The 24,855-nt window shown below is 47.7% G+C and overlaps 1 long non-coding RNA gene across 4 annotated transcripts; it reads left to right on the top strand.

Annotated features, from left to right (window-relative positions):
- The first annotated feature begins 1,754 nt into the window (after positions 1-1,754).
- Positions 1,755-17,892, top strand: LOC110352643 (uncharacterized). 4 transcript variants are annotated; one of them, XR_011804529.1, is made up of 7 exons: positions 1,755-1,943; positions 2,307-2,417; positions 3,161-3,236; positions 7,361-7,450; positions 8,693-9,320; positions 11,070-11,185; positions 17,577-17,892. It is a non-coding gene; the product is annotated as an uncharacterized lncRNA (long non-coding RNA). The 4 variants fall into 4 exon arrangements; XR_011804530.1 differs by lacking the exons at positions 7,361-7,450; positions 8,693-9,320; positions 11,070-11,185; positions 17,577-17,892 and adding an exon at positions 6,186-6,308; XR_011804528.1 differs by lacking the exons at positions 7,361-7,450; positions 8,693-9,320; positions 11,070-11,185; positions 17,577-17,892 and adding an exon at positions 4,639-5,703.
- Positions 17,893-24,855: the final 6,963 nt, after the last annotated feature.

Raw genomic sequence — 24,855 nt, 5'->3', positions numbered from 1 at the left:
CATCCTTTGGAACTCCAGTTCTGACCTACCTTAGGATATGATTCCCAAACACACTTTAGCACATGCTGAAATAGTTTCCTGTCAAGGAAAGGTATGTTGAATAACAGTTAATCAGTCATGTAACCTCTTGTTGCCCAGCTATGACAAAAATGGATGATAACCAAACACCTGCAAGGGCTATGCTGTCAGGAGCACAAGCAGATGCAGGTCAGCTCTTGGATGCACACAAACAGTTTATTAAAATAGATAACATAATGCATAAGCAGAGAGGCAAATTTAGGCTTTGTAGATAGTGCTTAAGTTTTGAGATCTTGACTTGGCCAACCTACTAATGCCCTCATCTCTTTTTTTTTTTTTTAAAGAATTAAAGGCTGAGAAGAACTATCCTACAATCCAGCTGTACTAATTTCTCACATGTTTTATCAGCAGAATTTGAATGTTCAGAATTTGAATCCACTACAATTGTTTTAGTTGTTTCAGTTAAACTACAAGGAGCAGCAGACAGCTGTTAGCTTCCTTACAGACCAAGGGATGGAGATGGTTTTCAGCTATTTACCAGACAGCAGATGCAAACACCTGAGTAACGGGTCCAGCTGCTCCTGTGTCAGATGCTTCTGGCCATCCCCAGCCTCTCCCTAAACTCCTCTTTGCCTTCTGCCCACCTCCTCCTCAGACATCCTTGGCAGCTCCTCCCAAACCACCTCCCATCCCTGAGACCTGCTCTTTCCTCCCTTTTTATTCCCCCTTTTTTATTTATCTATTCCCTTTTTATTCTAATACACCCTATGAGTCAAACCCTAAGAGGCTGGGTTTTTTGGCACCTTCTTCCATTATCTGGAATAAAAGGTGTTTCCAGCCACCCAGAAGCTCTAAGTTTAAAAGTGCTCTCCTAAAAATACATTTAATCTATTCCTCGTATTTTGTATCATGCAAATATAGCTCCTTTTGAAATATCTTGGTTCTCATGCACCTGTCATGTTTAAGTTATTTTATTCACGTGCTAAACATAAGCTCCCACTCGGCTCCTGCTGTATTTTAATGCACTTTTTGGACATTTCCCAGTCTGCACATTCCCCTCCTGTACCACCCCTGGGGTCTTGTACCAAATTCTGCTAGGCCTTTGATGGAGAGCAGCCAGGCTGCTCATTAGCCCGTTACGAAGCTGCTCATCAGTCCCTCTCCCAAGCTCCTCATTACTTCATTGGTATATCTGCAGTAATTGGGCTGCATATTTTTCAGGCTTGTATTAGCATTGCTTCAGCCAAACGCTAATGGCCCATCCTGCGGTGTATCCCACCATGTCTCCCCCACATTAATGCAGTTACATTTTTGTCACTGGTTTTGGGTTTATTTCTCATGTGAATGGGAGAGTTTTGAGAAAGCACTCGGCAGGCCTTGCTCCTGGCTGCGCCCCGGGCACTGCCTGAGCTGGGAGGAGGATGGGATGGAGCAAAATGCTCTGCTGTGGAAATGATGCCTGGGAGCCATATGCAGTCGGGACAAGATGATTAAACCATGCTAAATGATTAAAAGCAAGATTCAAACCTGACCAGCAAATATTTCAAAGCTGCTAACACCTGTTATAAAAACAACTTCACAGGTGCCGTGCCAGCATAGCTCAGCACTGGCCCCACAAACCACACCTGAGGGAGATTTCATCAGAACCAGCCCCCTGCTTCAGTCATAAATATCTGGGGTGCATGAAGCCAACAAAAATCAGCAGGAGACAGAAAGGAAATAAAAGAGATGTAAATAAATGCAGTCTTACTGAGAGCGGTGGTGGTGGAGCCTCCCCTCACAGCCCCCCCTTACCTCAGCTGTGGGACACAATGGGCAGGGCAGGCCAAGGGTATGGCCAGTCAGTGTGGCAGGACAGCTGGGGACAGCCCTGGGTCCCTGGGAGAGAGCAGAGACAGGTGTGGGGACAGGCTGTGATCCCTGAGGTACGGCCTAGGGTCAGGCCTCTGCCCACCAGCTGGAGACAGGGCCATCACGGGCAGCATCAGCACAGCTCAGGCCTGGTACTGGGGTAGGAGCAGACATAGAGCCCCAGGGGGCTAGGTGGGGTCCCTCATCCTGCTGCCTTTACTGTGTTAACCTTTATTTGATGTCTGCTGGAAGGTTTGGGTAACAGGGTGGAGAGCTTAGCGCAAGCCTGGCCTGTACCCCATGGAGCACAGTGTAGGCCAGGGAAAATGGCTCTCTCATAAAACCAGCAAAATCAGAGTAATCAGCACTTCCCTTCAGTCCACTTTGCATTTTGTTGTGCTCTGCAAAACCTATCTGGATTTTCTGACTGTTTGCAGACTGTCTGTCATCAAAAGGACCAATACTACTTGCTCCTGGCAAGGAAACATATGGGTCGCGATGGGATCCAGCACTATGAGCCTGCAACTGCAGGGCTGCAGTCGGACACCGTGAGTATCAGGACACTTTTGCTCTGGCCAATGTTTGTTCCAAATGAAAAACCCATCTTCCACAAATGATTGGAAAGCAAGAGGACAAGCTCTGAAGCCCACCTGTAGGAATATGCAGAGTGTATTGAAGAGAATATTCATGAGTACTTTATTTTCTTCATACCTCCAGCTCTAAAACTTGGAAGTGAAATTCAGCCAAATACTGTACAGCATGGTGAAGAGAAGAAAAAAATGTTTTTGTGCTCCCTGAGTTCAGGTGGGCTTCAGGGTCACAAATTCTGAGCCACTGGAAATTAAATTCTAAAACTCATCAACCTAAAGTAAAATTCCTTGCAGGGGTGCTGGAGAGCTTGTTACAAGCAAAGATCAGAGCAGTAAAATTTGCCATTTCCCCCACAACTGCACTAACAATAGGTCAGAAAAGGAGGAAATAACTTCCAGCTCCTATTCCATAATGTTTTTGTTTGTCACTTTTAATACTCTCAGGTTTCCAACCTTGGGCTCAGTATGTGAGCTGCTCAGGCATGTTTTCAGCTGCATGAGAAAATGCCCAGGCAGAGAGCTCAAACCTGTCTTCGGGGGAGACTTCCCCACAATAGCCAGGAGCGTGTTGAGAAAGAGGACAAAGCAGCCACCGAGTGGGATGGAGCTGGACCCATTTCGCAACCCAGGAAGCAGACTTGAAAGATTAAAGTTCTTACATCTAATCCCTACTGAGCAAGTTGTACTTTCTTATTTACTAGGAAATATGCTGATTGCACTGAAGTCTCTGAAAATATGGAGATAGACTTTGCTGAACTGGGACTCTGCTGAAGGCAGGTATGTAAGAACATAGCAAATGTATCAGAGTTACTTCCATACATATTTGATCAAAATACTTGTGCCACTCAGCCCGTTCTTTACTACTGTGCAAGGGATGTTAGAGTATGGAGGGCTTAGAGATTAGCATGCAGGGATAAAGCGATGCCTATGGAGAGGAACTGTGCCAAGGAAGCAGCACTGCCATGGCTGGTACAATGTAAAGCCACCATGGATCTGAAAGGACTCGGTAGGTTGGATGTCATGCTGTACCTTCACAACAGTATTGATTCAGGCCACGTCAACAGTTCAGGCATTTTCAGGCTGCACATAATCTAATGAGCTCTTATGGGCTGCAGCCTGTTCTACGTGGCTTCATATGGGTGCTGGAAGCCCCGTGTTCATTTCTTGCCCTGTTTTCATTGGCACAGTGCTGGACCTGTCCTGGCTCTGTGAGCACATCTGTTTTGCAACTAGGAAAAGGGACAGAATGCCTGCCTCTGGGCTGCCTGTTTCTCAGAGTACCTCATGTGGCACATCAGCCCACCTAGTCATAGCCCAGCAACTCTCCTCCCCATAAGTCCACAGAAACCAGGAGCCATCCTCTCATTCCTGTGTGTGCTGTAGGGGACCTAACAGAGACAAGGTTAGGACACAGTAGTCTTGGGTTCATATTCCAGGAAATGGCTTTATACCCAGTAGATTAAAGGTCTAGTGATGGAGCAGAGCAACACTTTATATCTCACCTTCTGAGGGGTCTGTACACAAAAGGAAAGAAGTGACAAAATTCTGCGGAAGAGAGAGACGTGTTCCTCTGATAGACAGCTCTTAAAAAATGGAGGTGACTGGAAGCAGGTGAAAGGAGATGAATTGATGGTCAGAGTCCAGAGGAGACTGTCAGAGGAGCTTGATAAATATAACCCATCATAGCATCAGGGGCATGTGAATGAAGGATGTAAAAGCATGTTGTCTAAAACTCAGCCATCGTGAACACCTCCAGAGCACTCTATGCCTCTCCCTCAGTTATTTTCACCAGCTCCATTCCCAGTTTGCCTAGCAGAGAAGGGAAAGCTGCTCCTTAACAGATATTCCATGTAATCCCCAGAAGTCCTTTTTCAAGCATCGTATATTTTCCTGCTCTCCCTAAGGGACAAGACAGGCAAGTTTTTTGTTCACTGTGTTTCTGTTCTCCCACTAGGAAAGAGACCCTGAATCCAAAATGGTCCTTGGTAATTGCTCGGCCTTTTTCTGGGCTAAAGATTGTCACTAATTTCAGCTGACCCCTATAATTATATGTTCTGTATGGGAATGTCCTCTAGTTGTCACGTCTGCGTAATCTGAGAATGTCCTAGTAAGAAGAGGGTCTGTGTGCATCTCTGCAGGGGACAGATAGTAATACTGTTTGTTCATGTTCTCTGGACAGAGACATCCTGCCAAAGTGGTGGTATGACCAGGCAGGAAGGGAAAGGCTGTCTGATCTCCTTGTCCTTGATACTGGTGCATGGAGTGGAGATCTCTGAGAGCATTTTGGCTTGGAGATGGTGCCAAGAGCACGAGGACAGGAGATGATGATGAAGAGCCATCAGCATGGCTAGGGGATGGACGGGGAAGTTCCTGGCCTGCAACAGGGAAAAACTCACAGCCCAGATGCAGAGCTGACAGACAAAGAAGGACCTGCAAAGAATTTATTTCAACCCAGAACATCAGATATAATTTGAAAGGGAGATTTGTGTGTGTGACTACAGTTAATTTTGCTAGTCTTGCTCCGTTTTATTATTTTTGTGTTCTAATAAGATGCAGCTTCGACTATTAGGAGCCTTTGGTATTTCTTGCTACATTTATTTAAAACAACAATAACAAACAAACAGGAACACAAAGGTTCCAGCCCAGGGCTCCGGGATTGCTGCTGCCTGCTGTGTCAAGTGCCCACATTCAGCCTGGTGCTTAGTAACGAGCCGTGAGTGTGGGATTGGAGTTATATTAGTGATTAGTTTATGTCAGCAACTTGAAATTGCTTTATTCTAGTACTCTCTATGCAAACTTTAAGGTATATGTGTTCAGGCAGACTTTTTTCTGAGGAAAGACATCAGTATCCCCCTTGTCTAAATACACTCCTCAGTAAGGAACGAAGATGACTCTTTGTCCCAGGAGTGCATTAACTATAGCACTCCTGACATATTGTCCCTCGATCTTGCAGGCTTAGCTGGTCAACACACATCCTACACAGAAGATTCTGGCTTTGTTTTTTTAAAAAAATAAAAATTTATACATATATTAGCACTTCAGCGTGAGGTGCTCTTTCAGTGTTTGGCACTGACGTAATACTTTTGCTGAATGTGAGGTCCAGAAGAGTTTTAAGACTGTCTTTCAAAGGAGGTCTCACACAGCGTCTGCTGTTCAAGAAGGTTGCTGGCCACATCCAGTGTACATATTTGTCACTGGACAGATTCCCTTGTTTGTGTCTAAGCTCCTGCTAGGGAGGATCTGTGGTTGCTCCTCAGTGAACAGAAACGAGCTCCTCAATGAACAAAAGAAATGTCTCTCTTTTGGCCTGGAGCTTGGAGATGCCGCATACATGCACAGCACACCACAGACTCCTCCAATTCCAATTACATTTTCAGCCAGCCCTTTCTCTACACACCTGCTGAAGATTGGGTATCTCAAATCTGCTCTATGGATTGGACAGGTGGACTTGCTCAAAACCATTGATTTAATTGGAGATCAATACGCTGAAAATGGAACTATCAGTTTCTGCAAAGTGTGACATACAGTGGCATTTAAGTTAGAGCTAAGTAGAATTGCTTCTATTGCATGTACAGAATACTAACAGGAATTGATTTCACCCTGCAAAGGCCTGTATTTGTTTATTCAATGGCAGAGGGCTTTTCTTTTTTTTTTTCTCTTTTTTTTTTTTTTTTTTTTGGTGGTTGTTTCTGATTTTGAATGCTTTGCGTAATCCCGTGTTTGAAGCAAATGAGATGAAGAATCAGCAGACCCTGTGTAAACTCAAGCCAACGGTGCAGGGACGAGGAGGATTCAGCTCCAAAGACAATGTTAGAAGCTGGAGTCCAAAGCAACTTCTGCATTCGTTTTCTCTCTCTCTCTGCCAACTCAGTGCTCTCACTGAGGGGAAAGCTGCTCCAGCCATGCAGAGCAGGAGGGTAGCTTTGTTTTATGTGTGCATTGTAGAACAATGTGATAGGGTAATGCCTGCTGTGGACAGGCTGCTCATAAAGGCATCTGCCTGGCACTGATCTTGGGGGTCTCTGCTGGCCTCTCAAGGCTCCTGGTGTGAGGTGACATAATGGTACCTTCCAGTTTTCCTCACCTCTCAGAGAATTTTCCCTCCTGGAGGCTGCAGGAAGGGTCTGCTCTGACAATAAAAGCCTGCATAAAACCGGCCTGAGACAGGTCCTTTGACTACCCAGGGAGGAGGACAAATGGCTGCAAGTGAGGGAAGCCTTATAAATGCAAACCACACGTTCAGAAAGTGAGCAAACTATCAACAGGGTCAGAGGTCTAGGACTGAGAAACACATTTCTCAGCTTTCCCATCTCTACCTAGTCCCAGCCTGGATCAGCAAGGGTTTGAGCCTGCAGAGCATCTCCTGAAGCGCTTCTTGTGGGCTACAGGTCATACAGAAGAGTTTTACAGGATGCAGATGTGTTATCACCTTAAAAATCCAATCCAAAGCCCCCTGGGGTTGGCAGAGAAGCTCCCAGTGACTCTCCGGAGTTCTTGCTGACCGCGGGCCCAGGGCATTTGCTGGAAGCTCAGAAGCCATCAGCATATAGCGGTGCTCTCAGTTTTTTTATTACATTCATTACAAATAAGCTATCATGATCTGTCTGACACCCCTGATGTCCAGTACAAGAACTATCTGAGCCCAAGATGCTCTCGTTAAGGAGATGGGGCATTCAGGTAACAGCTCAGGCACGCAGAGGGAGTCGGAGGGGAAGCTCATGTTGCTGCTGCTGGTTTTGCAGGAACAAAACCAAAAAGGGGAACTCCCCACTCAAAAGGGAATTCCTATTTACAAATCCTAAACACAGCTACTTGTGGACAGGGGAAGAAGATGACGATGTCAGAAGATATTTTTTCTTTTTCATCTAAAGCTGATTTGCTCATCCTTTTCTTTTGTTCAGGGAATATTCATTAAATAGGGAAGAGAAGCAGGTGGCAACACTCCGGTTTGACAAATGCTGCAATCCAGGAGGGACCCATTTCTTCACTCGGTAAGGTTTGTTTCCCACATCATGTCTGTTGCATTGTGTCCCTTTGTCCTCTAAGGCTATAGGGGCTCTTGGGCCCCTGCCTGGGTTCGACAGTTACAGAGTAGGAGTAGGCACAGCTTTATCTCATGCACCTGGGGACTGCTCGAGTCTCACAATAGATGCACGTCCTTATCTGTGATTATACACACATCTTTCTCCTGTATTGTGAGACTCAAGGAAAACATGGGTTATTTTTTGCATCCCTTGAGGCTGGAGTCTCACTCCATTCACTCTCACAAAAGCCTGGAGTCACTCCATTAGTTGGGCTATTTCCAGCCTTCCCAAAATCAGAGGGGAGCCATGCTGCGAGCGAGTGGGCTGCGAGCGTTCCTCTACTGTCAACAGCCAAAAAGAAAGGAATAAACCTCTTGATTATATCCCTAACATGACGCACAGCAATATTTTGCAATAATCTTGCTCAAAGAATTCTCCACAGATGCTTACTCTGGTGTGAGCTGCTGTGCTGATTCAGTTGCTGTCAAGAATTTCCATAGCTCAACTTCCCAAGAGAAGAGAGATGTTAATGTCAGTGCCAAAAAATTCATACTCAGATTCACAGCTTTGGCTTGTCAGGGATTTTAAGGCCAAAATGGACCATTGTGATTATCTGGCTTGATCTTCCTGATAACCCAGGCAAGCAAAGTTCACACCAGGATTTCTACATCAAAGCCAGTGACTGGCAGCAGAATGTGTGTTGGAAAAGGACACAGGGCCTCAGTTCAAAGACTCCGTATCCATCTCTCAGTAACCTGAGTCCATAATCTAATTACCACCACTGCCCAAATGTGAACTTTATTTCTATTTGAATATATCTAGCTTTTACATATAGCAAAATTGTTGTTATTTACTGGATTTAGGGGGTATTTTCTACTAAATTACATAATTCCCTGCATTCACAAACGAACCCACTGTTTTAGCAGTTATGGATCATATCCGCTTGTCAAGAAAGGAAATTAAAACCTGTCATTTTACCTGACAAAAGATGAGTTAGAGGTTGCAGGTCTCCAGAGCCAAGTACAAGGACACTGATACATAAAGCAATGTTGGAAGTGTAGTAGCGATGTTTCTGTGGTTGCTGTGAAGATCATGATTGATACAGGTGTAATCCAATAAAGGAAAAATGATTGATATGTTTATTATTTGAAGTTCAGTTTCAACCATTTTGACTCAGCCTTAAATGCATTAAGCTTTATTGCTACTTAGGAGACACTGCTCAGCTGGTTGAATTTGGAGGCTCAGGACTCTGACTCTGAATTTAGAGAAGGTCCAGCTGTGAGGGGGGTGGAGTATTTCCCAGTGAGAAACAGGTCAGGCTTTACAGCATCACAGTCTGTTTCTGTAATGAATAACATCTAGGAACTAGCAGCAGCACTTTCCTTCTGAATGGGATATTGTTTCAAGAAAAATTGAAATAGAAAAATGAAATCTCTCTCTCTTTTTTTTTTTTTTAAACATTCTTAAGGGTTTTTATTGGGAAAAAAAAATGCACGATGATCAATATGAAATATTTTGTCAGACCAAATCTGAGTTTCGTGGTGGTAGGGAAAAAAAGTAAGTAAACTTGGGTTAAAAAACAACACCTAGCAAGGGTCAAATACCCTTTTAATTTCCCACTGTTGTGCTTTCTGGGCCACTAATCAATGTACAGTTACCAGCTGACCTTCCCAGTTTTTTAAGACAGTCAGTTAGGAATTCATGATTAATGCATAATCTTCTTCACGAAGCAGTTGCTGCTGCGACACCAACGTACTCACAAAGGTTAGTCAACTAATGAGACTTCATCGCAAAACCTGTGAATGAGAGGGAGGAGGGAGATGATTTATTTAAGTGGGTAAGTGTCTGTAAACAAAAGAAGGCATCTTCTTTTAAGCAATTCCTTAATTTAGTTATTTCCTTAAGTAAAAAATGTTTGGTTTCCTTTAAGGATAACATATCTATGACAGGAGTTCTTTTTAAATGCTATTTTGTTTAATAAATCATGTAAATTCCAGCATGTAAACTAGAGCATTACAGACAGGCTTATAAATAATTAACAGCTTGCTTGCATGCAGGGGGAGAAAATATCAAATTCAGCAAATTGGACAAGAAGCTGATTGTTTACCCTCATGAGGAATAAGAGGTTGGATCCTAAAATGCCTGTAGGTTTGCTGGTATAAGGAGAGAGGTGTTTTGTGTTCAATGTGCTGCTCTGAGATGGGGAGGCTAGCATCTTTTGAGCTGCTGCAGGCACAACAGCTGAGGTAGTAAGTCTGCGTTAAGGCTTTGCAAGGTGGGGTGGTAATGTAGCGTTCCCTGTGTTTAGGGTTTTTTTTCTGTGGGGGTTGTTTTCTGGTACTGTTTAACTCAACTTTCTGTTTTGGGAGAGATGAGGGGTAGAAGAGAAAAGCAGCAGGGCTCCTCTGGTAGGTGGATGCTGCCGGTAGAAGGAACAAGACCAGTTTTACGTAGGAATCATTTATAAATAAGCTAACTCAATCAGCTGTCCAAAAACTGAGTGTGTTGTTTCAGGGCATCCTCTACTTGCTTTTGTAAAGTAAAGAGAATAATGGTAACGCTTGTAGGGATGTTGCCTTCAGAAATGAAATCATTCAGGACTTTAGAGTGATCTGAGTAGGAAAAGCTCTTAGAAACATCTGTCTGTCTCAGAAACCATGAAGAGCTTTAATGGGCTTGAATTTCAGGCAGGGTGGGTTTTGATATCGCTGGGTGAAGTGTTAAGTCATCTAATACTAAAGCCAAAGACACTAAAGTTTTCTGTGATGCTGGATCTTGTTCTCTCCCCCTGGAGCTTCTAGTCTTTGAACCTGCTGTAACAGTAGCCTCTTATCTGGGTGATAAAAACAACAGAGTAGGGAATTACATAGACAGGAGGAAAAGAATCTGCTCTGCCTTTGCAGGGCTTTCTGCATAAATGCCTCTAGACACATTAAAGTGAAATATGCCAGCCAAAGGTGCTACCTCTGCACTTAAATTGCTGTGATGTGATTTATTTGTCAGAATCACAAGGTGCTACCAAGCCACTTACTGTAATATCTCAGTGAAAATAATAAAATTATCAGGAAGCAAAACACATTGCAAAGAAAAAGTTGCTGCTTCCTTAAGTCCTTGGCTGCCCCAGCCGCCTCTGACCAAACACTGTTATTGCCTCTTAGGAAGCAGCCGATGGCTCTGCAATGCATGTGCATATTATTTGTACTGGTTGGAAGCTGGATGTGGGAATAAATCGCTATATTATGCCAGACTGCCTGTAAAATGGGTTTTTCTTCGGGAAAAATAGCATCTGTGGGCCCAGCAATGTGTCTTTGCTCTAACAGAGTTGGATCTATCAGCATGACAAAGCTCTGCATTGCCATAGAGCCAAGTAGCTAAGGATTTAAAAGCAGTATCTAAACATTGATTAGCTTGTGGCTAATTATGGAACAGCCTGGTGGGTCAGTGTTAGTAGCTGCTGCCTGTGGAGGACAGAAATAGGATAGTAGGGTGATCTGGGGATAGAGCAAATATCTGGCAGGGCTGCGATAAGAGCTCGCACCTGCTGATGCCTGGTGTGTAATCTCTCCTCTGCTTTGCATACCTCTAGCTGGAGGGCTGCAGCACCCAAAGCTGCTTCTTGGCCTCGGGTACCTGTACCAGGCCCCTTGATGGAGACAAGGAGCCACAGCAGAGGAAAGCAGCATCAGGATCCTTGTGCTCCAGGTGGGGAGATGTGGCTTGTACAGAGTCTGTGTCTTGTTTGCCCCAGTGTAATGCCTTCTGAGTGCCCTTTGCATAGTTCTTCTGGTGAACTCTTTTGGGGGAGTTTTGAAGCGCTGAAGCCTGTGCTCTGGTTACGTAAATACCTACATCCACTTCTCTGAGCAGCGCTGTGCTTCCTCTATTCCCTCCTTCCACCTGCTCTTCCAAGGGGACCACAGTCCTCCTAGCAAGATCAGTCTGTTGCTATGGAAATCTTTGTCACAAATGAAGACTTCACAGCGAGGCAGAGGTATTAAAACCAGACATTTACATATGCCTCTGGCTCCAGGGGGATTTGGGTCTTGTCATTTGCAGTGAAAGATGCAGCTGCTTTCCCGTTTCTCCCAGGGTGGTGCTGGCCAGGGAGGCACAGGGCGGTGGTGGGACCGTATAGAGACACTGGAGAAACCTCCCCAGCTGTGCTGCATGGCCCCCACATCTCCCTGTTGCTGTGGGGGTCAGCAACTAGTCCTGCAGCATTAACGCCTCTTCCCCAAAACACACTTGAGCTTTTCCTCGGAAGTGCTGCGGAGCAGGAATGTTGGCAGCTGATGGAGTGAAATCAGGGAAGAGCATTAGAAATAGATACGTAGGGAGGGCAGCTGCTGAACCCGAGCACACTGCGGGGGCATGCAGCCTCCTGAATGTCAGCGTGGGGGATTAAAAGTCCCCCCTGGGAAGGGGGTTAGGGGTAACAGGAGTAATCCAAATATGCCATCTTCATGTAACTTCCCCCTAAGCGTTGCTAAGTTTAGCTGCATCGCTTCCAAGAAGAACTGCTCATCTAAATCCCAGGGCCTGGCTTTGAAAATTTCAGCACATCCCCTGTACTGCAAAATCAAAGCTTCTTCCCTGCTGAATGCACCTTTGATCAGAACTGTGAGAAATATTTGCAACCATGTGAAACTTGAATGATTTGGGGTTTCATTACACACTTGAAACTCAGACCATTTTCATCAAAGGCATTGCTAAAGTTCACCAACCCTCTAACAGAACCTTTGATGGTTTATGGCTTGCATTTTGTGTGTAACTCACAGGTTTGCTAGACTTTCTTTAAGTGAAACTAGCTGAAAGTGGCTTTGACTGCGTTTTGAGAACTTGGAGTTACAGAAAAAGCAGCCAGCCAAATTTTGTTGCATTTACAGCTGCACACTATAATCTTAACATGAGGGGTAATTCCACTGGAACAAGTATTCAGAGGTTATGATTATGCCTGGGTGAGAGTGTGGTAGAGAATACCAATAGGGCTCTTGTACCCTCCAGGCTGGGGATCCCGTTGCAGCAGCTGGACATGGCATTTCCAAGTGCCAAGTTTGCTATTTCTTGGTGCTGGCAAGTCCCTTGTCCCAGCTCATCCTGGGGAGCTGCCCCTTGCCCTCCCATGGGAGCACTTTGTGAGATCCCTGGTTCTGGGAACATGGGACTGTCTGGGGTCCAGCCTGCCCTTGAGCTGGTTCTTGGTCCCCAGCCACCTCTGATGGTTCAGCCCACCAGCACAGTCTCTACTCTCTGTTCCCTTGCCTTTTTACTGGTTTCTGTGCCTCTTCCCCCTGCAGCTCCAGGCCAGTGAGCTGTGACTTGGCACTGCTTGCGCAGGGCTGTGCCCTCTCTTTAGGCATGAGGTTCTTTCTGGATCAGCTGCCAAAACCAGTCCTGACTATGCTCACCCAAGAAATATTCTGGTCCAGGTACGCAGGCTTTCCCTGCTGATCTTAATCACTGGAGGGGAAGAGTCTCACTGAAGAAAAAACGCTCCAGCTACAGCGTTGGCCTGGTCAGCCTCCTGAACACCGCTTTCCTGCTAACTTTGCTTACATGCAGTGAGAAGCATGAGGGAAAAACAGCAGCTTACAACAAAGAGCTAGAGTACATGGGTGAAGGTTAAAATGGCCATTTGCCTGGGCATTCACCACGTGTGCATTACACTTGCGGGTATGGGTTGTCTTCTAGAAATCACTGAAAAAAGCACTCAGAGCAGTGTTCCCTACCTGGCACCATTTGGAAAACCAACTCAGAGCAGCCAGGGTCTCTGCTACGTGTTTCCATTTCAGCTTTTCCCTTTATGGATCTAGCTCCCATTTGGATGGGCTGGAGTTCGTTTTAGGTTTACCATTTGTCCAAAGGCACAAACCTGAGGAAACAGCGATGTTGCTCCTCTCCCAGCTTGAAAGAGAGTTGGGAGAATTACATTTGCATTACTTATGCAAAGACTTCTCAGGTAAAAATGTTTGGATGCAAACTTGCTCTGATTCAATTGAAATAAGAACTTTTGAAAATCATGCATATAAATTGCAATACAGAAACTGCTGGTACTGTGCTGCTGGTTGTGCCCCAAGGGATGCCAAAAATGTCTAGCACCTTGTATGTTGTGTAACAGGCAAGTTCTATGCCATGCAACTTGACCATCTTCAAGACTTTTTTATCTGCTACAAGCAAACTACCACCACTTTGTTTTAATTAGGTGCATGCACTTAGTCTGAATCAAAACATTGTGCTTTGAAACGCAGCATTTGGTTTCCAGTGTGACCTGAAAAGGCACCTTCTGGGTACTGACAATGCAGTGGGGACATGGTGTGCTCACTTCTCCATCTTTCTCCAATTTTTTGACCATCTTCTTTTATGTGAGGCAGTTGCTCCTCGTCTCAGTGAAAACTGCAGGGGATTACAGCACAGTTCACAGCACTCATCTGTGGTGAAGAGCAGAGCTGTAAATAAAGCCCTGGGGAAGCACAGGAGCAGGCTGGATCAGGAAGCAGAGGGTCCTCTGGCTTTGGATGCCCCATGAGGTTGCTCTTTCCTATGGGGAAGGGGGAGGACAGGCAGCTGTAGCAGGGGCACCACACAGAGCCCCTCTGATGTGCAGCAGAAGACCTCTGGGCTATTTCCCCAGCACACAGGCTGCTGCAGCAAAGGGAGCTGTTGCCTTTTGGGGCCAGTTGAGAAACTCGTGTCTGCTCATGGGGCTCATTTCTCCGATGGTCTCAGAGCACTCAGGCCCTGTTGCTAAGCCCTCCTTCCTTGGCTGTGCCTGAGCACAGCGAAGCAAGCAACCAGATTGCCCAGGGCTGGTGGTGCTGCATCTAATGAGGGCGTCAGGGATACAACCTCCCTGTTGCTGCTGTTAATGCAGAAAGCAGACAGGAGCAAACCTGATTTGCATCACGTCATTCCAGTTCAGCTGAGAGCGAAGCAAAGTCATGTGTCCTCATTAGGAAGCTCAACAGAAAGGGATGAAAGTCATGAGGGACAGTAAACTCTTCAGGGCTTGTTTAGTTAACATGGTTACAGCCAGCCTCTCTGTCTCTGCGCGTGTCCTTTTCTCCCATTACAAGAATGCTTTTCTGCTTTATGCCTTCTTCTTATTTAATACATCAGAAGGAAAACTACACTGATTTACTCCCTCCAATCCTCTTGGACTGCCTCTTCTCAGCACTACACGTGTGCTGTGAGTGACCGCTGCAAGGCATAATGGCCAGACAGAATAAATAACACGTAAGCGGCAAGAGGTAGGCTAGATCTCACACCAAAGCAAATTCAAGGCTGAATTTGAGTCTGCACTGGAGCAGGCACTCAGAAAACACCATTTGTACCTTTGTCCATGCAGGGAACAGTTTGCTTGGTGGATCTCCACCTCCCCAGATGTCAGAGGAGGCAGAAGGTGCTTGGAGAAGCCAGGTCAGGGCTACACATTGTGGACATGGGCAAAAATTCTCTCTCATCCAGATGAGATTAAAAAAAAAAAAAAAAAGAGCAAGTTCAGATCCAACTGCATCTGAATAAATTCCCTGTTGCTCACTTCCAAGTTAACATTTGAAAGAACTTGAGGTGAGGCTTTTGGGTGCTGGCTGTCCCCATCAGGTCTGCAAAGCTGGATATCCCCAGAGATAGGAACCTGTGGAGGTGCAGCAGGCTGGGAGGGTGCTCCCTTGTGCGTGCAGTGACCTGAAGGCTCTGCACGTGGTGCTTGTTGAGCACTTGGCTTTGGGAGGTGCAGTCTCTGCAGCTGAGGGCTGTCTGCGTGAGCGTGCTCCTGGCCCAGCACAGCTGAGCTTTTCTGCCTTAGGGATGCCCCTTCAGGAATGAGGACTTTCACAGCTGTTGGTACACACACACGAGTAGCACACAGGTGTTATTGTGGAGGTGCATTTTATTTGTGCACAATGGGGAGTCAGATGGGGATAATTGTTCTGCACATTTAAGAGCACAGGGAAATGGAAGCAGCAAATGTGTAAGTAGAATGAGGGTCAGTTATTGTGAATCCAGCTGAGCTGAAGTGGTGAGACAAAGAGGGACAGCTCCGGTGTTCCCTCTGGGATGCTCTGCACACGCTGGGATGTATCAGGGAGGGTGACAAGACTAGAGATGCGAGGGCATTATGGGCTTCTTAACCTGACAAGAAACACTACCAAGAAGGTGAGAGGGCATAGGCCATGGTTTAGTATCCCAAATTAAAAGTTCACTATGGGGTTTAGCCTACACGAAGTGACACTTCCTGTCACCTGGCTAGTGTGGAAGTTCGCTGAGCTGATGAGATCAAAGACAGCAAGGGACTGGCTGCCCGAGCAGCAGTCCTGCTCAGTCACTGCCTAGAGATGCAATTTGGCCAAGCAAGGGATGAGGGAGTAAGAAAGGAGAGCACAGCTGAGGAGTCATAGACGGAGGAGGTCTGGGGTGCAGGAGGGAGCTGGTGCTACCAGAGGTGATCCCGAGATGTCTGGGATACCGTGAAAGGTGCTAAGGCTGGTCAGATTCACGATCTGAAACTTGAGACTAGGAGAGAATTTTTGAAGAAAGATGATAACCTAGAAAGTGCATTTACTGCCAACGCTGTGTCCCAGAATAACAAGGGACGTCTATGCAAGCAGCAGCGAAAGGCAGTGAAAGGATACTGCACAATATTGCATGCATGCGGGCTGCAAAAGTGGAAGAGGATGCTCAGACAGCCCTGTGTAATCCCATATGTGACAGTTCAGGGCCAGGCCACTCCGAAGTGTACGGTTTATAGCTGCGCCAGCTTTTGTGTGGGTGTGCACACATAACGTGCATCCAGATCAGCCACGATGTGTGTGTATGGCTCCTACCTCATGTGTGCAAACCATATGGCAAGTGAGAGCAAGTCAGCACATGCATTGTCAAGAGGACAGTCAGAGAAAGCAATCCTCCCCTCCCCGCACGAAGAATTTGTGCCCTACCTTATGCCAGAAAAGAAAGATTCAGAAGGAGCTAAGAGCAAAGCAGCAGGTCCATTGGGAAATGAGCGCCTGTCAGACTTGGAGATTAAATGGAAGCACGACAAATCTAGATTGTTCCTGCCAAAACCAACTTTGATTACTTTATAATTCAACATGTGTTACCAGCTCCTATTATTAGAAAGCCAAACTTACTCCACTGTGGGAAGAGGCTGAGATGGAGCTTTCTAGCCTTGTGTAAGTTAATTACAGTACACATGTTAAAAGCTGCATCTGTCTTAGTCAATCTAGTTGATTATTGCAGTACTTTATTTTTAGTTATCATCAAGGTGAAGGATGACACTAATATAAGTGGAGAGCTTCCTGCAGATCTTGCTCAACTAAGTGTTCTCCAAAACCAGCTTTGTGAAGTCTGGTGGGACCTTCACCCGTGGAGCTGGTCCAGGTGAAGCACTTGGTGGACTTGTAGAAGAAAAATCTGTATGAAGTGCTTTGACTACAGAGTAACAACAAAGAGGCTAAGGCCTGGCTATTAAAGCTGGCTGTGAAAACACTTGGGTTGTTAAATCTCTGTAGTACTCCAGTGGCCAAAACTTGTGATACTCCACTTCTATTCCGAGCTCTCTCTGATGCAAATCTTTCTGGCCTTGTGACTGAATGCTTTCATTTTTCGAATATCATCACCATGTTCTTTCCCTTTTTTCTAATTCCACTGCCGACTGTTATTTCAACTTCTGGACCAGCTCTACAATGCATGAGCGTTAGGGTGACTGACAAAGCCCACAAAGGCATGCCAGCTGAGAAGCTTCCCACATTTGTGATGAAAACTCCTGGACAAATGAGAGGTTTTGGGAGCTGGCCCTGGCTAAAAGCTCAAAGTATGGCAACAACTGCTCCCTCCTGCCTTAGGGCCCATGGGCTGGTGTGGTACTGGTCTCACGTAGGAGGTAAAGAGTCGGCATTCATGGTATGTTTGAGCGCTCCTGGCTGTTGCAATGCTGACAGGGTTGGGAGGCTGGCACTGACTCCATTCCTCATGCCCTGCGGACCTGGGGAGGCCTTGCCTTGCTTTGTCTCCTTTCCAAACTAAAATGAACAGATAAATAAGAAATAAAAAAGCTTGAACCAAAAAAAAAAAAAGCCTTCCCTTTGGGTTTTTCCAGGCAGACTAGGAGCACCTGGAAGGCAGAGCTGATGAGCAGCCTGGAGATGCAGGAGTCAGACGGCAATGGCCATCTCCAGGGATGTTCCTCCTCGATCTGCTGTGCAGCTTCATCAGGAAACCCAGCCAGGTGGTGACGGGGAAGGGAGAGAGCATTAAGAGATCCTCATCAGATTTAAAGCAGTAATGCTCGGTGGACCTATGTTTGTTGTCCAAGAACATTTCTCAAAATCCTGGCTTTCTGAGCTTGTATTTGTAACAGCCTTACTGCTAGCAATGTATCTTCTGTGTGTGGTTTCAACAGAGGCATAGCTGGTGCCGGCTGTGGTTTTGTGTGCCAGGCGTGTGTGTGACACCTTGAGCAGCAGATCAGCTATCTCTTTTGACAGATCACAGGGAAATCTAAAGGGTCTGACTGTCACTGTGTGGTCGGGTAATGGTCTGATAACCGATCAAACTTCCCTGGGTTGTGTGCAAGGACCCAGTGTGGGTTTGCCATTCTTATAATTCCTGTGTTTTGCTTTTTTGCTTTTGTTCTGTCATTTATGAAAAGATGCAGCTGGAAAAGCAATGCTACAGGTTGGGTTTTAAATGTACAGCAAGGGTTATCGGAGTGATCACAATTCCCCACACTTCATCCACACCTCATCAGGATAAAATCCCCACCATCGCTGCTTCTATAGATCAGGAGAATTCACAGGGTGGTGCACAGCCTCCAGCCCCTTCTCTGAGCCCCTGTGCAGGGGCTGAAGCAAGAGCAGTGCCAGGCCCCACAGTTATGGTACATGCTGGGGCGCACTGAAATTTCTGCTCACCTCCTCTGAGCTGTGAACCTGATCTGGTCTTGTGTTTGCACCTGTGATGGGACATGGAGTTTACTTATGGGGAGAGGTGACACACCTGACAGCACCACAACTGAACGTGGTCTCCATGTTTTTCCACAGAAGTAAGTGTGAGCACGCAGGACAGGCATCAAGGTTGGCTCTCTGGGTGCTTCTGACCCAGCAGCTCTTGAGGAGTACTCATGAAATACTTTGAGGAACCACCAGCTGGCTTTCCAGCCACAACGCAGACAAATTAAGTTAAATGAGAAGTTTGGGAGGGGAGTTAATGTCCCTTGGGGCACCACCATCGTAAGATGCAGTAACCCGGTCCCCTTTCACCCCTCTGTTTTCAGGGGGCCTGACCCCATGCAGGGGGTGTCTCTGGGCTCAGACCCACAGATCACAACCACCCTCCCGGGCAGCGGAGCCGCTGTGTCCAACTCCCACTGGCTGAGCAGCATGCTTCTTACAAAGCAATTAACGGCTGCATGATTAGAGACAACTATTACAGGGAGGAAGACAAGCTTCAAAAGGTCATGGTTGCTGTGTTTACTCCCAGGAGGTCTGCGATGCCACAGTGGTGTGAGGGATGGGGAACATCACGTCCCCGCTTGCGGGGGCACGGCTCCCACAGCCTGCGTGAGGCTCCTCTTGCTGCCCCTCCTCAGCCAACCCTGCCTCTCCCTCCAGCCTGGTGCCAGGCTGACCTGAGCATGAGGGAAGCTTTGTTCTTCCCGTAGTTTGGCCGTTCAGTAGGTGCCCGTGGTGGCCGAGGCTCCTGCTGGTGCTGTGGCCACCCCGGGGAGCCAGGCACGCAGCTGCTGCTGGCGCCGTGTGCGAGTGCGCCCGCGCGCAGCGGGGGTATTAGACTTGACTTTACTGTTCCTGTAAGCCAGGAGGAGTGACTGACATGGTGAAAATGCCTCTGCTCAGCGTGAGTCTTTGTAGTGCTGCAGCACGGGGATAAAGTGTTCAAATGCACTCCCTGGGGGAGCCTTCTCCCATCTGACAGGAGCCAGAGCCATCGGCAGAGACTGCTCACCTGCGGCTGGATGCCTGCCCTCCTCCTCTGCTCCCCACCGCTGCGGAGCGGTGCCAGGTGAAAGCAGATGAAAGATTGCTTCTCATTTGGTAACAAATAACTTCCAAGCCCATCCAAGAGACTTTCAACTTAGCTGCTCTCTTTGCTCCTTTCATGTCGTCTTTGTGTAGCGGGTGCACTAATGCAAGCTCCAAATAAGCATCTGTACTCGTAAGACATGAACAAATAGGGAAAGGATAATAATATCCAAGGGTTTTACAGGAGAGGTTAAAAAGGAGCCAGACTACAGAGACGGCTGAATAGTGGTTTGCTTGACTGATGTTACAAAGGCGAAAGACAGAAAAATCCTTGGAAAATGCCTCTGAGCAGTGATTGCTTTCTCAGAAAGCTTTGCAATTAGGCATGAAAGGAATCTTTCCAAGCTTCTAAGATGCATTAAAGACGCTATTATGAAATAATTAAGGAATGTGGAATAGCTAGAGATCTGTTCCGTGCCCCATCTCCCCCGTCTCTTGAGGTCCTTACGCAGAAGGCAGTGTAGCAGCTCTGAGCAGCGCTACTCAGCCCCTTTGGATGGTCCCAGCCTCCCACTGCCCTGCTGCGCTGTGTGCTGGCCTGCCTAACCTGGGCAGGAAAGGTGCAGCGAGCTGTGTGTGTCTGCTCAGGATGATGCTGTACCAGCTGGAGCCTGCTGACTCCTGGCCTCAGGGTCTGTCCGTGCCCTCAGGATGCATCAGAGCTGCCTTCCCTGGCACAGCAGGTCAGTCTCATCACATGCACAGCGTAAGGAACATGCAAGTGTAGGTGCTGGCTGGTATCTCCTTGTTTCTCCAGGGGTCTGTTGTGTAGACTAAGCATTGTTGAACTTAGAAATGACAAGAGTGGATTAATCCATTCTTAAATCTGTTCAGTACCTGACTGGAGAACACGAAGAGAAGCTAGAGTTTTTCAAGCAAGTTGTGCCTTTGAGAGCTGGGAAACTTAAAAAAAAAAAAAAAAAAAAAAAAAAAAAAAAAAAGTTGCTTGAATACCCATCATCTTAGTGATAAGCCTGGGGAATTTATAGAATCAGTATTCTTCTCCCACCTTACTGTGCGCTCCACACAGACCCGCTGTTGGTGCCAGCCCCCGACGGCACCGGCTGGTGCAGGGCAGCTCCTCCAGCACTGCCTGCCCTCGGTGTGGGAGCTGCGTCCCCACGGGCTGTCCTGCAAGTCAGGGTTTGCAGTACGGATGTAGCCGATGCACAGTGATATAGGGGATTGTTTCCACTCCCACTGGCCACCTGATGTGTTCCCTGCAGTGAAACCCTGGCTCAGGGGGTGCAGCAGGGCTGCATTTAGCCCCTTTGCTGGGCTCAGCTCCCAACCAGCGGTGGTGTGCATGGGGTAGGGGCAGCTGCAGCCCCAGGATGGGGGGTGCCCATTCACGGGGTGCTCATTTGAGGGGTGCCTGAGGGCCAGGCACTTCATTTCCCTCCAGGTGCCATCAAGATTGAGCCTGTTTTCATGGCTCAGGTGCAAGTGCTTGAAGGTCCCTGTGCTGGGGAACTTACTGATGGAGGAGGAATGGCACCAGCACTATTATCCTTCATATCCCTTTTCCCTGTCCTCATTATCTGGTCAGCTTTTAAACCCCACACGGTCAAGCCAGAACTCTGAATATCCTGATTTGTTGACAAAGGCGATGAGCAATATAATTGCACAATACAGCTATAAACTGAATTATTGAACCTACAGAAGCACCATAAAACCGATGAACAACAAATTCTTACTGTCTCCAAATCCCACGCAGAGAATTAGGCAGAGCACGTTCCTGCTTGTTATGGAAAGCAAGGGGCAGCACTCTTCATGCCGTGGAGCCCACTGGGGTCACACTTATGGCTGCTGCCGTTTCTGAAATCTCCAGGCTGCTGCCTCTTTGTACTTCCTCCCCCATGCCAAGTATCATTATGTTCCTGGGATGTTGTTATGCTTTGCTTCGTTTCTCTCATCGTGAGAGCTCGCAGCTTTCTGCCCATTGCTGGAGGTGCCTGTAGAGTGGAAGGCTTCACTGGATGCAGAGATCATCACCGCTTACAGGGAGCATTAGCTGAACTGGCACAGCTCCCACAGCCGTGCTATTAGAGACAGCCGATGGCTGTAGCATCTGCTGTAACAAGCTGGATTGAAACAAGCAGGGGCCTTACTTCCCTTCTGTGCTGTAGTCTCCAATCTCCTTTGCTGCCACTTTGTTTTTTCTTGAAGACTGGGGAAGTTAGCGAGTCACTTATATAAGAGCCATCCTCTCTGCTGACCAGGTGTCTCCACCCTATCTGTTCCCACAGTGGGGCTGGAAATCCTGCAAAGGACAAGGGGCTCAGCCCTGCACGGGGCACTGTGCTGCTGCTGCAGCAGCCGTAGGATGCTGGTGTGAGCACCTAAGCCCAGAGCTGCACCTGAGCAAACCAGCACTCAGTGCTGCATCCCCACTGCCCACCAGCTGGATCCTCCTCCTTGTGCCAGCCAGGGTGGTGGTTTTACCGTGCAAGGCAGCTGAACTCCCCCACAACTTCTCTCTCACTCCCCCTCTTCAGAAGAGGAGGGGAAGAAGTAAAGGGAAGAACAACTCATGGGTTGAGATAAGGATAATTGAATTAAAGGGAAAAATAATTATTAAGGAAAGATTATTATTAATTAAACAATTTAAACAAAGGGAAAAAAGGGAAAGGGGAAAAGGGGAAAAAAAAAGTAAAGGCTGTGTGGACGTGCAGAGGAAAGAAATTACTCTCTGCTTCCCAAAATGAGTGATGTTTGACCACTTCCTTGAAGCAGGGCCTCAACGCACGTAGCCAGTGTTCGGGAGGACAGATATTGTCACGAGAGCCCACCCCTCCCCTCTTCTTCCTTTTTCCACCTTTTATTGCTGAGCGTGACCCCGTATGGTATGGAATATCCCTTTGGTCGGTTTAGGTGATGTTTCTTCCTCACTTTTTGCCCACCCCTTGGAAGGGTTAGAAGGGTCGTGGTGCTGTGCCAGCACCGCTCAGCACCAGACACAGCACCGGTGTGATCCCACCGCTGTTCCAGCTACAAGTGCAGGGCACAGCACTCTATGGGCTGCTGCAGGGAAAGTTAACATCCCAGCCAGACCCAGTACAACCAGGCCCTCAGCACCACCCGCTGTGTTTGGGGAGAAGTCCTGCATCCTGCCCCTCTGCGCTCCAGCACTCGCAGCTCCTCCGCGCACAGCACCGGAGTGAGGGCCTTTCCCAAGTGAATTCCTGATAAGTCAGTGTTAGAGAACCTGGAGCCCTTACGTGGGGTTTGCACATTCACAAGGTCGGTGGGCCGAGTAAAATAACAATAATACAAAACAGGTTACTATGGGATTTTACTGAAGGGAAAAAGAAATAAAACAAGTGAAGTTTCTTTCTGGGACTTGCTGCTAAGGAGAGATGTTATGGAGCAGAGATGTGTACGTTTCCTCTTCTGGTATTTTCTTTTGTAACCTGGACTCAGTTGAACTCTGTGTATTGTCAAGCATTTCTTTTGTAAATGTATGGATTAATTAGCTGCAGGACGTGGTATGTGTCCTGAGAAAAACACTTTGTGCTCTCTGATACTGCCTATAATGTAAAGTCTTTGACAGGAGGAACGTGCTTTGACTTTCAGGAACGTTCTCCCGGTGACTCATCTGCACACGGGGGGAGCCTGCGGCCCCGTTTACCTGGATGGAAAATGATCCCCTCCCGCTAGTGCATGAGCAGGCTTTGATGAATCAGTTTCTTTGAAAGGAAGTTTCGCCCTTCTAGAAGATTTCAAGCCTTTAGGGCAGGGCTTAGCAACCCACACCAGGTGCAGCCTTCTTCAAAGTCAGTGCCGACTCCCAGACCCTGCTGATGGAAGGGAGCTGGAGGTGGCACCTTGTGCGTTCATAAAATGCCAGCCCCTGGAGCCCCATTTGTGGCTGCTGTCCCATTCAGTGCTGCTGTGCCTCCAGCCAGATTCCCTGGTGTGGGTGAGACTTCTGCCTGCCACAAACCATCCCCTGGGACGGTTCTGCAAAGTCTTGGGGGACCTTCTGCATCCTCAGAGAGCAGAGGTCTGCCTTAAACCTGCTAGGATGTGTGCGGGAGGAGAGAAAGGTCCTGGAGTAGTCCTGTGGGAGAAAAGACAGCCTCTCCTGTCTTTCACCCTGAAGAGGTCCAAGTGGAAGGCAGCGCTGGTTCAGAGGAGCATATCAAAGTCCCTCCCATGCAGGATGGAAGCGAGGACTGGGCGGCACTCCTCACTCCTCACCAGGACCTGCTGAGCACTCAGGGTGTAGCTGTGCCATGTGGGTTGGAGACGGTGAAGGAAATGCAGAGACCCATCTCTGCAGCCCCCAAGGTCAGTGCAGGAGGGCAGGAGGGGCTCCAGGTGCCAGGGCAGAAGGAGAAGCCCCTGGTGGAGCAGCCCGTGGGTCCCCCACGGAGCAGATCTCCAAGCTGCAGCCCGTGGAGAGGAGCCCAGGCAGGAGCAGGGGTCTGGGGGCAGCTGCCGCCCGTGGGGGACCCGTGCTGGAGCAGGTTGGGACTGGGGGATGGACCCTGTGGGACAGAGCCGTGTGGGAGCAGTTCTTGAGGAGCTGCTGCCTGTGGGCAGCCCACATGGGGTCAGTTGGGGAAGGACGGCATCCATGGGAGGGACCCCACGGGGAGCAGGGGCAGGGAGGGACCGAGAAGGAGCAGCGGAGACGAAGTGTTAGGGACTGGCCACAGCCCCCATTGCCCATTCCCCTGCTCAGGGGAAGGACATAGAAGAGGGTGGATGGGGGGAAGGCATTTTTAGCTTGCTTTGAGTTCTCACTGCTCTGGTCTGCTACCAACAGGCAATACTTTACGTTAATCTCCCTCTGCTGAGTCTGTTTTACTACCTGATGGCAACTGGTGAGCAATCTCCTTGTCCTTATCTCAGCCCACGAGGTTTTTTCATCTTTTCTCTCTCTGTTTTGCTGAGGAGGGGCAGGGAGGGAGTGCTGTGGTGGAGCACGGCTGCCCGTCAGTGTGAAACCACCACGGCAGCTTTGGCACCTTGTTATTCCAAGGTCCCAGCATCACCAGGGAGAGAAAGGGGCTACTTCAGCTCAGGTAGTTCAGGGAAGCTTGGCATTTAGTTACAGAAAATTAGCTTCACCATTAAAAGGGCAAGACACCTTCTAAAGAATAGAATCTATGGAGATACCATAAAACCTCAGAATTTGTGGATTTTTCCATGCTTGAACATTTCATGCAAAATGAATTAAAGGTTTCAGTCCAGTTCCTGGTGGAAAAAGTGCTCCCATAACAACTGGCACTAATTGGCTCCCTTGTTAACAGCCTCGGAGTGAAGGCAAGGAGCGAGCTGCCACAGAGCCCAAACCTCCCGCAAGCACCAGCACCTCGTGTGACTGCT

Source organism: Anas platyrhynchos, chromosome 21 (assembly GCF_047663525.1).
Source record: "Anas platyrhynchos isolate ZD024472 breed Pekin duck chromosome 21, IASCAAS_PekinDuck_T2T, whole genome shotgun sequence".
Lineage (NCBI taxonomy): Eukaryota > Metazoa > Chordata > Aves > Anseriformes > Anatidae > Anas > Anas platyrhynchos.
The sequence above is the reverse complement of the archived record's forward strand: the minus strand, read 5'-3'. Positions and strand labels throughout refer to the sequence as shown.